Here is an 11804-nt window from a genome sequence, read left to right on the forward strand (position 1 = left end):
TGTGCTACGCCTGTGCTTACCTTGCTCCTGGAGACCCGGTCCCTCTCGGGAGGGTAACAAGGGAGCCGTCTGAGCACTAGTGACTGGGTTTTACCCCTTTCTCCTGCTCTTCCGGCCTGCTACTCTGTGCTACGCCCGTGCTTACCTTGCTCCTGGAGACCCGCTCCCTCTCAGGAGGGTAACAAGGGAAAGTGTTCAGTGCAGATCAGTGAGTAAGCACCAGCCTGCCTGTGCTTACCTTGCTCCCAGAGACCCGGTCCCTCTCGGGAGGGTAACAAGGGAAAGTGTTCAGTGCAGATCAGTAAGCACCAGCCCTCCCGTGCTTACCTTGCTCCCAGAGACCTGGTCCCTCTCGGGAGGGTAACAAGGGAAAGTGTTCAGTGCAGATCAGTGAGTAAGCACCAGCCCGCCCATGCTTACCTTGCTCCCGGAGACCCGGTCCCTCTCGGGAGGGTAACAAGGGAAAGTGTTCAGTGCAGATCAGTAAGCACCAGCCTGCCTATTCTTAGGTCCCTGGAATCTGAATGAGAATACTGTCACTTTACATATTGAAAATGGCCACCACTTGTAGACATTCATAGCGGCTGCACCCTTTGGAGAGCTGAAAGTCCGCAGCTCAGTTTGTCTCCTTTGCTGTTTCCCATTTTAGTCATCAGCCACCAGTACAGTTGTCCATGCAGCCCTTGGTGAGCAGGACCGATTTTCAGATTAATTCTCAGGTCTTAACACTACTTGGAAATATTAAAACTATCCATGCCTTCAGGATAGCTGACAGTCTGCAGCTTCATTTGTCTCCTTATTCACTGTTTTCATTCAGGTTCTTCTATTACTTGGTGTTTAATCTACTCTTGTACCCTTCTCTTCAAAGCTTGGGGCTCCAGGACACCAGACTCAATTGGTACAACAAAATATATAAAAGACTTGTTCTGCATCCTTCATTGGTGAGTAGTAACTAGGATTTTAAAAGCTTTCAAGCAGCTACCGAATATGCAGCTAATGGTCTTCTAGTGTTGGAACCAAAGAAGAATGCAAAAAAGAAAACAAAGACATTTGAAAGCAATCAGCCCCAGGACACAATGACCCTTGAGACCAGAAGAACTAGGTGGTGCCTGGCTACCAATGTCAACCACTCAGGAAAGGATCAAATCTGGAGATCCTGGAGAGTGGGAAGAAAAACATGGAACAAAATCCAAAAACTCAATAATGACCAGAATTACTGGTCAGATGGAGTCTGATGAGACCCCCAATACTATGGACATGGAATACATTCTATGCCTGGAATAAAACTCACTCCCAGGGGCTGGCTCTCAGCCCAATAGTTAATAAGATGTATGTGCAGACCACTCAACCCAAAATGATGCACCCACATACTGTATGGTAATACATCACTTAGAGCAATAAACCACGGAGCACCAGAGGAGCAACACTCAAATTGATGAAATGCAGGTCAAACAGAATTGCATGAATATGAGGGGCACAGGGGGAGGATTACTGGGTAGGGAGGGGAGGAGACTGGGTTAGGGTTGGGCATGGTAAATGGGGAGTGAAACTAAATGTACACATAATGTTGAATGTAAAACAAACTCTTAAAGAAAAAAAAAAAAAAAAAAAGCTGAGGGCTCCAGGATTATCTTCTGTGTCTGTGTCAATTGGTTTCTTTTTTCTTTGTTAAAGAGTGTCTATATAGCTTGTCTACCTATTTTGCCATCTTACCGGAAGTCTAAACAATTATTTTTTAAACTATGGAAAATGAAATGCTTGTTTAAATGCTGAAGTCAAGGTTGAGCCAAGTAATAAGGGTTTACTCCTTTGAATATCAATCACACAGATCCTGATTTATTTAATCAAAATGGTTTCTCATGTATTTTAAGAGCTAGATCCTTTTTTCCTGTATAATGGCTCTGCTGAAAAATAGTTTCAACTGTGAAATACTGTAATAAACATTTTTTTCATGAAATATCGAAGTTTATTCTCTATTATGTTTGTTCACATGCTAATAATACTTAAATAAATAATAATAATGAAAAACAATAAAAATCGTGGCCTTCAGCACTCCTTTTAGGTTCAAGAGTAATTATAGGAATTGTGTTCTGGTAGCCACACAAAAATTGAAGAAACAGAGAGAGAATAATAATCATGAAGATGGCTGCTATTTGCTGAAAGTTTACTATATGTCCTGCACTATGCTTTACATTTTACATGCATTATCTAATTTAACTCTCAAAATGACCTTAGGAAGCAGTTACTGTTATTATTATGCATGAAAAAACTGAAGCGTATGGTACTCAACATCTGGCTATGATCCATACCTTGGAATTGATTAGGTGAGAATTACAGGTCCACCTGACTATAGAACACATGTTCTGGTAGTGGTTGTATATAGTTATATAGTAAACACCCCAACACATATTTTTGCTTCTCACTCTATGGGCCAGGAGTTTGTGAGAAACTTGGCTGGGTGCTTCTGGCTTTGGCTTTCTATGAGGTTTGATCATATGCTAGATGGGGCTGCAATTGTCTGAAGATTTGTTTGGAGAAAGAAGATCCACTCCCAAGGTGGCTCATTCACACAACTGGCATGTTGGTGCTAAGTGTGAGCAGAGGTGTCCTTGCCTTTCTGTGTGGCCTCTCTACAGAGCTGCTTGAGTGATGTTAGGACATAGCAGCTGACCTTCCCCAAAGCTAGAGACCAAGGAAGCAGCTGTAATGCCTTCCGAGACCTAGTCTCAGAAGTCACACACTCTCACTTCTGCCATATCTTGTTGGTCACACTAGTCAGCCCTTTTCCCTATGGGAGAGTCCACACCAGGGCAGGAATCCAAGGAGTAAAGATCAGTAGGTACTTTGGAGGCTGGCTAACATACTTCTCCAATATTTTTACTACCTCATATTGAACCTATGGGAAAGGGTCTAGCAAAGTACCTGACAGAGGGAAGGCTTTCAATAAATATTTATTTCCTTCTCCTGTCTCACCATTCCCAAGTCTTCTTGTGCAGTCCAGAGTTATCAGTAGACGTTTGTAGGCACTTAGGTAGTAGTGGATGCCAAAAGATTGCATTACAGAGAATGTTTTGTAGTGTTTGGTAAGAAAGGTAAGTACTTGAGTGGAACTCATTTGTTTTACCATCAGGAGCTCACTGGCAACTATTGCTAGATCAGCTTCAGTGGAGCAAGGGGAAATGCTTACTTATAGGAAGTAGAGTAGTACAGAGGAGATGAGGAAATAGAGACATTATGGAAACAGTCAGTTCAGTAAATATGAATGTGGAAAGAAGAACCTAGTAGATGAGAGCAAAAGAAAGATCCTGGTTTGTTCTTTTTTTTAATTTTTAAAATTGTTTTGCTTTTAGGTTTGAAGTTGTTGGAGCATTGTTTAAAGGCTCAGGAAAAGGAGGCAGTGAGAGTATGAGCGAAGATACAGGAAAACGGGTGCTGATGGAATAGATTTCTGGTGTTCTAAAATCTAATACTGAGTAACAAAACCAAAACCAAACTCCCTGCCATTGAGTCGGGTCTGACTCTTAGCGACCCCCCCCCTTGGGTTTCTGAGGTGATATCACTACAGAAGTAGATTTCCCAACCTTCCTTCCAGGCAGTGGCTGGTGGGTTTGAACTGCCAGCCTTCTGGTTACCAGTCAAATGCCTTTGACACTTCTCCACCAGAGCTACCGCTGGGTAACAAGGTGTCCCAAAACTTCCTGGTTTAAGGTAAACTGAGTGTTTTTCTCACAATATGAAATGTTTGCCCAACTTAAACAAAAAACAAACTCACTGCCATCCAGTCAGATCTGACTCATAGTGACCCTTCCTTGGGTTTCCAAGGCGGTATAACTACAGAAGTAGATTGCACTATCTTCTTCCGAGGAGTGGGTAGTTTCTGCTCTACTCAGCATTAGCTGGGTGGCTTGAAACTGAAACTGGGTGACTGAAACTGTCTGAAGGGTACATGCACATCTGCTGGTTGGTACCAGCTATCAGTGGGACTCAACTGGTGCTGGAATACCTATAGGGGACCTTTCCACTTGTCTATTTACCTTCCTTACAGCTTCATAGCTCGATTCCAAGGGCAAGAGCCCCAGGGAGACTAGGTGGAAGCCACATCACTTCTTATGACTTAGCCTCAGGAATCATAGAGCTTCATTTCCACTGCAGTTATAGGTCTTCCCAGATTCAAGAGAGGAGTCACAAACCCAAAATACCAACATCATATTTTAAGGAAATCAGGTGGAACAGGACATATTTCTTGGCTCCTCTTTGGCAAATATAAGCTGTCCAGATGGCAACTATACAACTTGGTATTTGTAAGCTCAGAATTTTCATAAATTAGCTGCTAAATTCTTTTATGTGTTGTTGTTGTTGTTATGTGCCGTAGAGTCAGACCTGACTCATAGCGACCCCTCCTTGAGTTTCCGAGGCAGTATCACTACGGAAGTAGATTGCCCCATCTCCCTTCCGAGGAGTGGCTGGTGGGTTTGAACCGCCAGCCTTCTGGTTAGCAGTCAAGTGCCTTAGCCACTACGCTACCAGAGTCTTTTATGTGCTCTAATGTAAATCAGAGAAAGCTCATGAGGTGGAAAGGGAAACCCCAGCATCTGTTTGTGAGGTATTACTCAATATGGGACACAAAAGCATCACTGCCTGATGGAGTGAGGCTCATCACTACTTCTTAGCATGTTATCAGGGCCCAAATCTGCTCAAGCTTGCATTTTGGAAAATTAACCCAAGAACTCTACCTAGGAGGATCTACTATATAGATAAAAAACAAATGCACTGCTATTGAGTTGATTCTTACTCATAGTGATCCTGTATCACAGAGTAGAATCGCTGTATAGGGTTTCCAAGACTGTAAATCTTTATCGAAGCAGACTGCCTCATCTTTCTCCCATGGAGAGGCTGGTGGGTTCAAACCTCTGACCTTTTGGTTAGAAGCCAAATGCTTTAACCATTACCCCACCAGAGCTCCTTCTATGTAGATCGTGACTAATAAAATATCCAAAGCCACTTCCATGAGTTAGTATTAACAATCAGGAGTGGGGAAGAAGATGAGAGACACAGAGAGAAAGGGCATTAAGCTGAAATCATGAGGTGAGTTGCTATGAGTAAGCAAGAGTTAAGATTAAGAGGTAGAGAGACTTCTGGAGACAAGACAGAAGGCGATTCACAGTGACAGAAGCCAGGAAGCAGTGACAGCATATTGAATCTCAGCAGTGGCTGTGCGAGAGCAGGGCCATGCAGGGAACTTCTGGTGAGGCTGGCCCTGAGATCACTCACCCCAAGAGCCAATTCCCTGTTGTCCAAGAGGCTGCTGTGGAGAACCAATGCTGAGACTTTTCTTTCAACTTTTCCTGGTCTTTCTACACCAAGCCCTGACCTGAGATAATTGGAAGATATCTTTTGACCTGAGAGAGCCTGCCTGGCACAGGATCCCAAAATTAAGTTAAAGGGACTTTACTAAGGTACTAAAGATATTCTTCCTCCCACCTTAAAAAATAAAAAAAGAAAGAAAAAACAACCAAAACTATACATATTCACAAATAGAAATTAGTAATTATGTAGCCAAAGACCATAAAATCATTATTTAGACAAGTTATAGTTTGTTGCTCTGTGTGTCCAGCACTAAATATTTGCAGAAAGACATTGTAGTAAGGACATTTGTTTGGGAAGCCTATTGAATTATTTTACCCCCAATTATACTTAGAGCTGAGGAAAGGAGGTTAACTGAAGGGCTCAGACCATAGGGCAGGTATCCCTTAGTTGTCCCTGTGCTACTTCTAGGAATTATATTTACATTAAGCTGAAATCTTCTGCAGTCCTGCCCGCTGAAAACCAGTTGGATCTTTCCTAAGGCACTTGACTGCTAACAGAAGGCTGGCGGTTCAAACCCACCAGCCACTCCTCGGGAGGAAGTTTGGGGCAATCCTACTTCTGTAGTGATACTGCCTCGGAAACCCAAGGAGGGGTTGCTATGAGTCAGGGCCAACTTGATGGCACATGCAACAAACAACAGCCCTCCCAGAAAGACCGGTTGATGTCACAGCACAAGAGACAGGAGTAACTTCAGTTAGTTTTTATACTAACTGTGGCCTTGGAAACTCTCAGCCATCTTTTCCTCCTGCATGTAGCTGGAAGGGAACATCTATGACATTTACTCTGTGACCAATGTATTCCTTTCAGAATGTAAAAATTTCAACAAGCTGGTAAGACATCTATTTGCAAGCTTGAGCTGATACTTCTTAGCTCTAAAAGCTATGGGTTGTAATCCTTACCACATATTGTTAGTATCCTTTGCAGTTTTCAAAGCACTTACACATTCTTTTCCTGTTATTTAGCATCTGAAAAACACTGTGTTTCGGTCAAAGTTCTAACTAGTTGCAGCAGAAAAGGACTTTATTAGAGTAATTGGGGCCTTCAAAGGTCTGTAAGAGGGTCAGTGTCAGATTTGGAAGCTGTGGAGCCTACAGAAATGGGCAAACCACATGACCATGCTAGTGGAGGCCTTGCAGCTGACACCCCTGATGCTGGGCCACTGCTGCTGGGAAGTGTGGATTCCTCTTCCATCCTCCTTAGACACAGATACCACATGGTGCCTACTTCCTCTTCTCCCAAGAAACCCTGGGTGAAGGCATCTGGTTGGCAGACTGGAGGACACAGGTCACTGCTTTAATTTCAAGACCAGACATAAAAGTACATTTCTGGTTTCTACTTTGGGAAGGCAAAGCTAAAATGGGGACATTTACCAAATATAGGATTTTCCAAATGATGTTAGGCAGTCAGCAAATATAAAAAATGTGACTAAGTGTCACCATATGTCCAGGGGTAGTGTTTTATGTCTTCAAATTGCTATTATTGGGCTTCAGAAAATTAAAAAATCACTTCATATAGATTCACAGGAGATCTAATCAGAGTGTGCCTTTTAACTTTCTCTAACCAATGAGCTCAGTTTACCATCTCAAGGAAGAGTTCTCTGAATAGCTGGCCAGCTGGACTGTGATACAATTTCTTCAGAGGATAACTTCACATTGCTTTTAAAGTAGAGCTCAAACTTTGCACTCAATGGTGGCTGTGTAATTGTTTTAGTTCATGTGTTAAACATAATTGTTTATCTTCACTTCTGTCTTCTTTTTTTGATATATGCCCAGCCACTCATCCCTAATGTGTATGATTAGTGCTTTCCACAGTGTGCTAAGGACAGAATTGGAACATTGTTAAGTGGGGGCATGTTTCTTGTTTCAGAGACTCAGGATGCTGCTTCTGGGACCAAAAGAGAGTCCTCTGGAGCTAATTCTGCCTGACATAATGCCAAAGGTGAATTGAAACAGGGAAGGTGGCAAAGGGCACAGACACAGATAGGGTATGCTGGGTTAAACTGCCAGCTCCCCAGCCCACCCCAGTGATTAACTGAGAGTGCTTAAACACAGACATCTCAAAGCAGATAAGAAACAGGCTGTTAGCAAGAACAGGTCAGAACATAGTCTTTGGAAGAGTAGCTGCCTCAGTGGTCCCTTGTGAATCTTAGAGGTCTTTCTAGCAGAGATCTCAGTTATAAATACTATCTCATTCATCCTTGCAATGTCTTCAATAAGATAGTAATGCCCACATCCAGGGAAAACTAAAAACATTAAACTAGTGTTTTCTTAGAGGTCAGGGGTGCCAATGGATCCTCTCTCTCTCTCTGGGTACTAACCCAGAATGAAATTAGAAGCAAGGCCATTAAAGCTAAATGTGCCAGGCATTTAGGGCTAGATAGGGCAGCACAGCTTAGACTCAAAATCAAAACAAAGCTCCAGACATTCCAGCCTCTGAATTAAAAGATGGTTCACAGTGAACATTCTGCCAGGCCCAAACACCTTGGATAACCTAAGGATAGGAAGATTTTTTTTTTGTTTTCTTTTTGAAGTTTTATAGTTTTAGATTTTGTGTTTAAGTCTAGTAACCATTCCGAATTAATTTTCAGATATGGCATGAGGTAACTGTGATGATTCATTTTTCCATATATATATCCACTTGCTGTAGCATCAGTTGTCTTCTAAGATTTTTTTTTTCCCCTTAAAATATCCAACAATTCCAGTACTATTTGGCTTTTTTTAAAATTGAGGCTCCTTGGAGGACAAGCCTGGCAATCTGCTTTAGAAAGGTCACAACCTTGAAAACCCATTGGAGCAGTTCTACTCTGCATGTTTAGGTCACCATGAGACAGAAACAACTTGATAGCAACTAAAACAGCAAATTGTATGAATTATAAGTGAATGGCTAGATAAACGATTACAAATTGAACACATGCAACACCCTGGTCAAGAAAGAGAACCTAGGGACCTTCCTACTTGGCTTCTGACTTATTTGAGAAAGCTATTACTACATAGTCATGTGTCGCTTAACATCTATGACACGTTCTGTGAAATAGGATGTCATATGATTTAGATGTTGTGTGAACATGTCTAAATTGTGAGGAATAGCATTCATTGGTTTTCTACTTTCATGTTGTTAAATAACCTTTGGTTTCACTTCCAAATTCAAATTTCTCCTTTGCCTCTTACTACTGCTGTCACTAATACTGCTTTTGCTGTGTTTGGGAGCCATGATGAGCTTCACAGTAATATTATCAAAAGAAAATTAAACAGAGAGATAATGCTAAAACACTCAAGAGACTTGTGATATATGAGATTGGCTGCTCCTGCTTACAAGTCAAAGCATACACTGTACATAGTAAACTTACTTTGTAAGTAGGGAAAGTTCACATTAAAACAATGATAGAAAATACAGTATAGTACATACATAAGCCAGTAACATAGGCATTTATTATGACTATCAAGACATATGTATTATAGATTATGCATGTGCTGTACCATTAGACATTTAGCAGCACAATCACTTTATATACAAGAGACATGAGGTACATGTTGCATGCAGGAAGCGGGTGCATTCACTACATTCAGTTCCATCTGGTATTTCTGCTACATCCTGTTCTTCTATTAAGATTTCTGAATTCTGTGATAGCCTATGGAACCATGGACAAATATATGGTTGGATATTGCCCAAACAGATGTAATGTGTCACATGATTGTATTTATGTTCTAAACTATTATATTTTAAATATTTTCCTAGTTTATTACTAATCTTTTAATTTTACTTAATGACCTTCTCTGTCATTTGGCTTTTATTGGCCTCTAAACTCACCCCAATCCACCCACATTCCAGCCATACTTATATTTCTTTGGACCCTAGGCACAGACATAACATCCAAAGTGTCCTTTTGAAACCTAAGTCACATCTTATTACCCATCTATTCCACTTCAGAGCCTTCATGCTAGCTATTCCCTCCACCTGAATTGTTTTTCCTCTATATGTTCTCAAAGTTGATTTCTTCACCTTCTTCATGTTTTTTGATTAGAGAATCCTGCCCTGAACACTTCATTTAAAATTGCAACATGTTCATGGGTGCCGGCTCTCACCACTTCTATTCAATACTGTATTAGAAGTCCTAGCCAGAGTAATAAGACAAGAGAAAGAAATAAAATGTATCCAGATTGGAAAAGAAGTAAAATTATATCTAATTTGCAGATGATAAACCACCAAACCAAACCCACTGCCATTGAGTTGATTCCAACTCATAGCAACCCCTGTTGGGTTTCCAAGGCTATAAATCTCTGCGAAACTGGATTGACTCATCTTTTCACAGAGCAGCTGGTGGGTTTGAACCACTGACCTTGGGTTTAGCAGCTGAATGCCTACCCACTACGCAATTGGAGCTCCTTATTTGCAGATGATATGATCCTATATATAGAAAATCTCAAAGAATACACAGGACAATGTCTAGAGTTAATATAGCATTTAGAAAACTTAGAGGGCATAAAATCAACAAATGAAAATCAGGTTCTATATACCAGCAATGAAAAATCTGAAATTCAAGAAACAATTCCATTTACAATAGCATCTAAGAGAATAAGATACCTAGGTATAAATTTAAACAAGAAAGTGAAGAACTTTTACAATGAAAATTGTAAAACACCCTGGAAAGAGATTAAAAAAGACTCAAATAAATGTAAGTATGTTACATGTTTATGGATTGGAAGATTTCCTATTGTCAAAATATCAATACTACCCAAAGCAGTCTATGTATTCAACACAATCTCAATCAAAATTCTAATAGTCTTCTTTACAGAAATGGAGAAACAAATCTTTAGTTTTATATCTTGACAAAGAGGCCCCAAATAGTTAAAACAATACTTAAAGATAAGAACAAAGTAGGAGGAGTAATACTTCTTGATTTTAAAAGATACGATATAGCTACAATAATCAAAACATCCTGGTATTGGTTTAGCAGTAGACTCATAGGCCAAATGGAATACAATAGAGAGTCCAAAAATAAACCCACACGTCTATGGTCAACTGATTTTTGACAAGAGTGCTAAGTTAATTTGATGGAGAAAATAGAGTTTTCTTCAATAAATGTCTGTTTATTATTAATAAATTGTTTAACAAATGGTATTTGAAAAATTGGATTTCCACATACAGAAAAATTAAATAGGATCTATATCTCACATTATACACAAAAACAAATTCAAAGTGGACTAAGGACATAAATACACAAACTCAAACCAGAAGGTTTTTAGAAGAAAATGCAAGAGTAATGCTGCTGGGACTAGCTTTTAGCAATGGATTATCTAATGACAAAAGCACAAACAGCAAAGGACAAAATAAATAAACAGAACCTCATAAAAATTTAAAACTTTTGTTCATCAAAAGACTACAAAAAAATGAAAAGTTAAGCTATCAACTGGGAGAATATCTTCAGGAACCATATATCCAATAAGAATCTAATATCTATATAACTATTATAATATCAACAATTTAACAACTAAAAGACATATAACCAAATCATGAAATGATTAAAAAAAAAAATTCACTGCCATGGAGTTGGACCCGACTCATAGCGACCCCTCCTTGGGTTTCCAAGGCAGTATCACTATGGAAGTAGATTGCCCAACCTTTCTTCTGAGGAGTGGCTGGTGGGTTTGAATCTCTAGCCTTCTGGTTAGCAGTCAAATGTCTTAGACACTACACCACCAGAGCTCCTATAAAATAGTCAAAGGTCTTGAATAGACATTTCACCAAAGAGGACATTCAAAAAGTCACCAAACACATGAAATACACAGCATCATTAACTATCAGACAGACGCAAATCAAAACCACAATAAGATACCATTTCACTCCCACTAGGACCACTAAGATAGAAAATAGAAAGCAACAAATATTAGTGAGAATGTAGGTTGGAAACTTTACTCACTTCTGGTGGGAATGCAAAATGGTACAGCCATTGTGGAGTACATTGTGGCAGTCCCCAAAAAACTAAAAAATAGGTGCTCGCTTTGGCAACACATATACTAAAAATTGGAACAATACAGAGAAGATTAGAATGGCCCCTGCACAAGGATGACACTCAAATTTGTGAAGCATTCCATATTTTTCAGTCAAAACTGCCTGGTATTGGTACAATGATAGACATATAGACCAATGGAAAAAAATTGAGAACTCAGAAATAGATCTATCGACCTATGGTTAGCTGATTTTTGGCAAAGGGCTGAAATCCATCAAGTGGGAAAGAGATTGTCTCCTTAACAAATGGTGCTGGCAAAACTGGATATCCATTTGCAGAAAAATGAAACAAGATCTGTACCTCACACCATGTTGTTGTTGTTGTTATATGCTGTCAAGTTGGCCCCGACTCATAGCGACCCCTCCTTGGGTTTCTGAGGCAGTATCACTACAGAAGTAGATTGCCCCATCTTCCTTCCAAGGAGTGGCTG

The 11804-nt window shown here is 40.2% G+C and overlaps 1 non-coding gene across 1 annotated transcript; it reads left to right on the top strand.

The window, feature by feature from the left end:
• The first annotated feature begins 11357 nt into the window (after positions 1–11357).
• Positions 11358–11465, top strand: LOC122149825. Its single transcript, XR_006163352.1, has one exon. It is a non-coding gene; the product is annotated as a U6 spliceosomal RNA (small nuclear RNA).
• Positions 11466–11804: the final 339 nt, after the last annotated feature.

The sequence above is a fragment of the Orycteropus afer genome, unplaced genomic scaffold (genome assembly GCF_000298275.1).
Source record: "Orycteropus afer afer isolate SDZICR_OR568_19922 unplaced genomic scaffold, OryAfe1.0 scaffold00050, whole genome shotgun sequence".
In the NCBI taxonomy this organism is placed as follows: Eukaryota; Metazoa; Chordata; class Mammalia; order Tubulidentata; family Orycteropodidae; genus Orycteropus; species Orycteropus afer.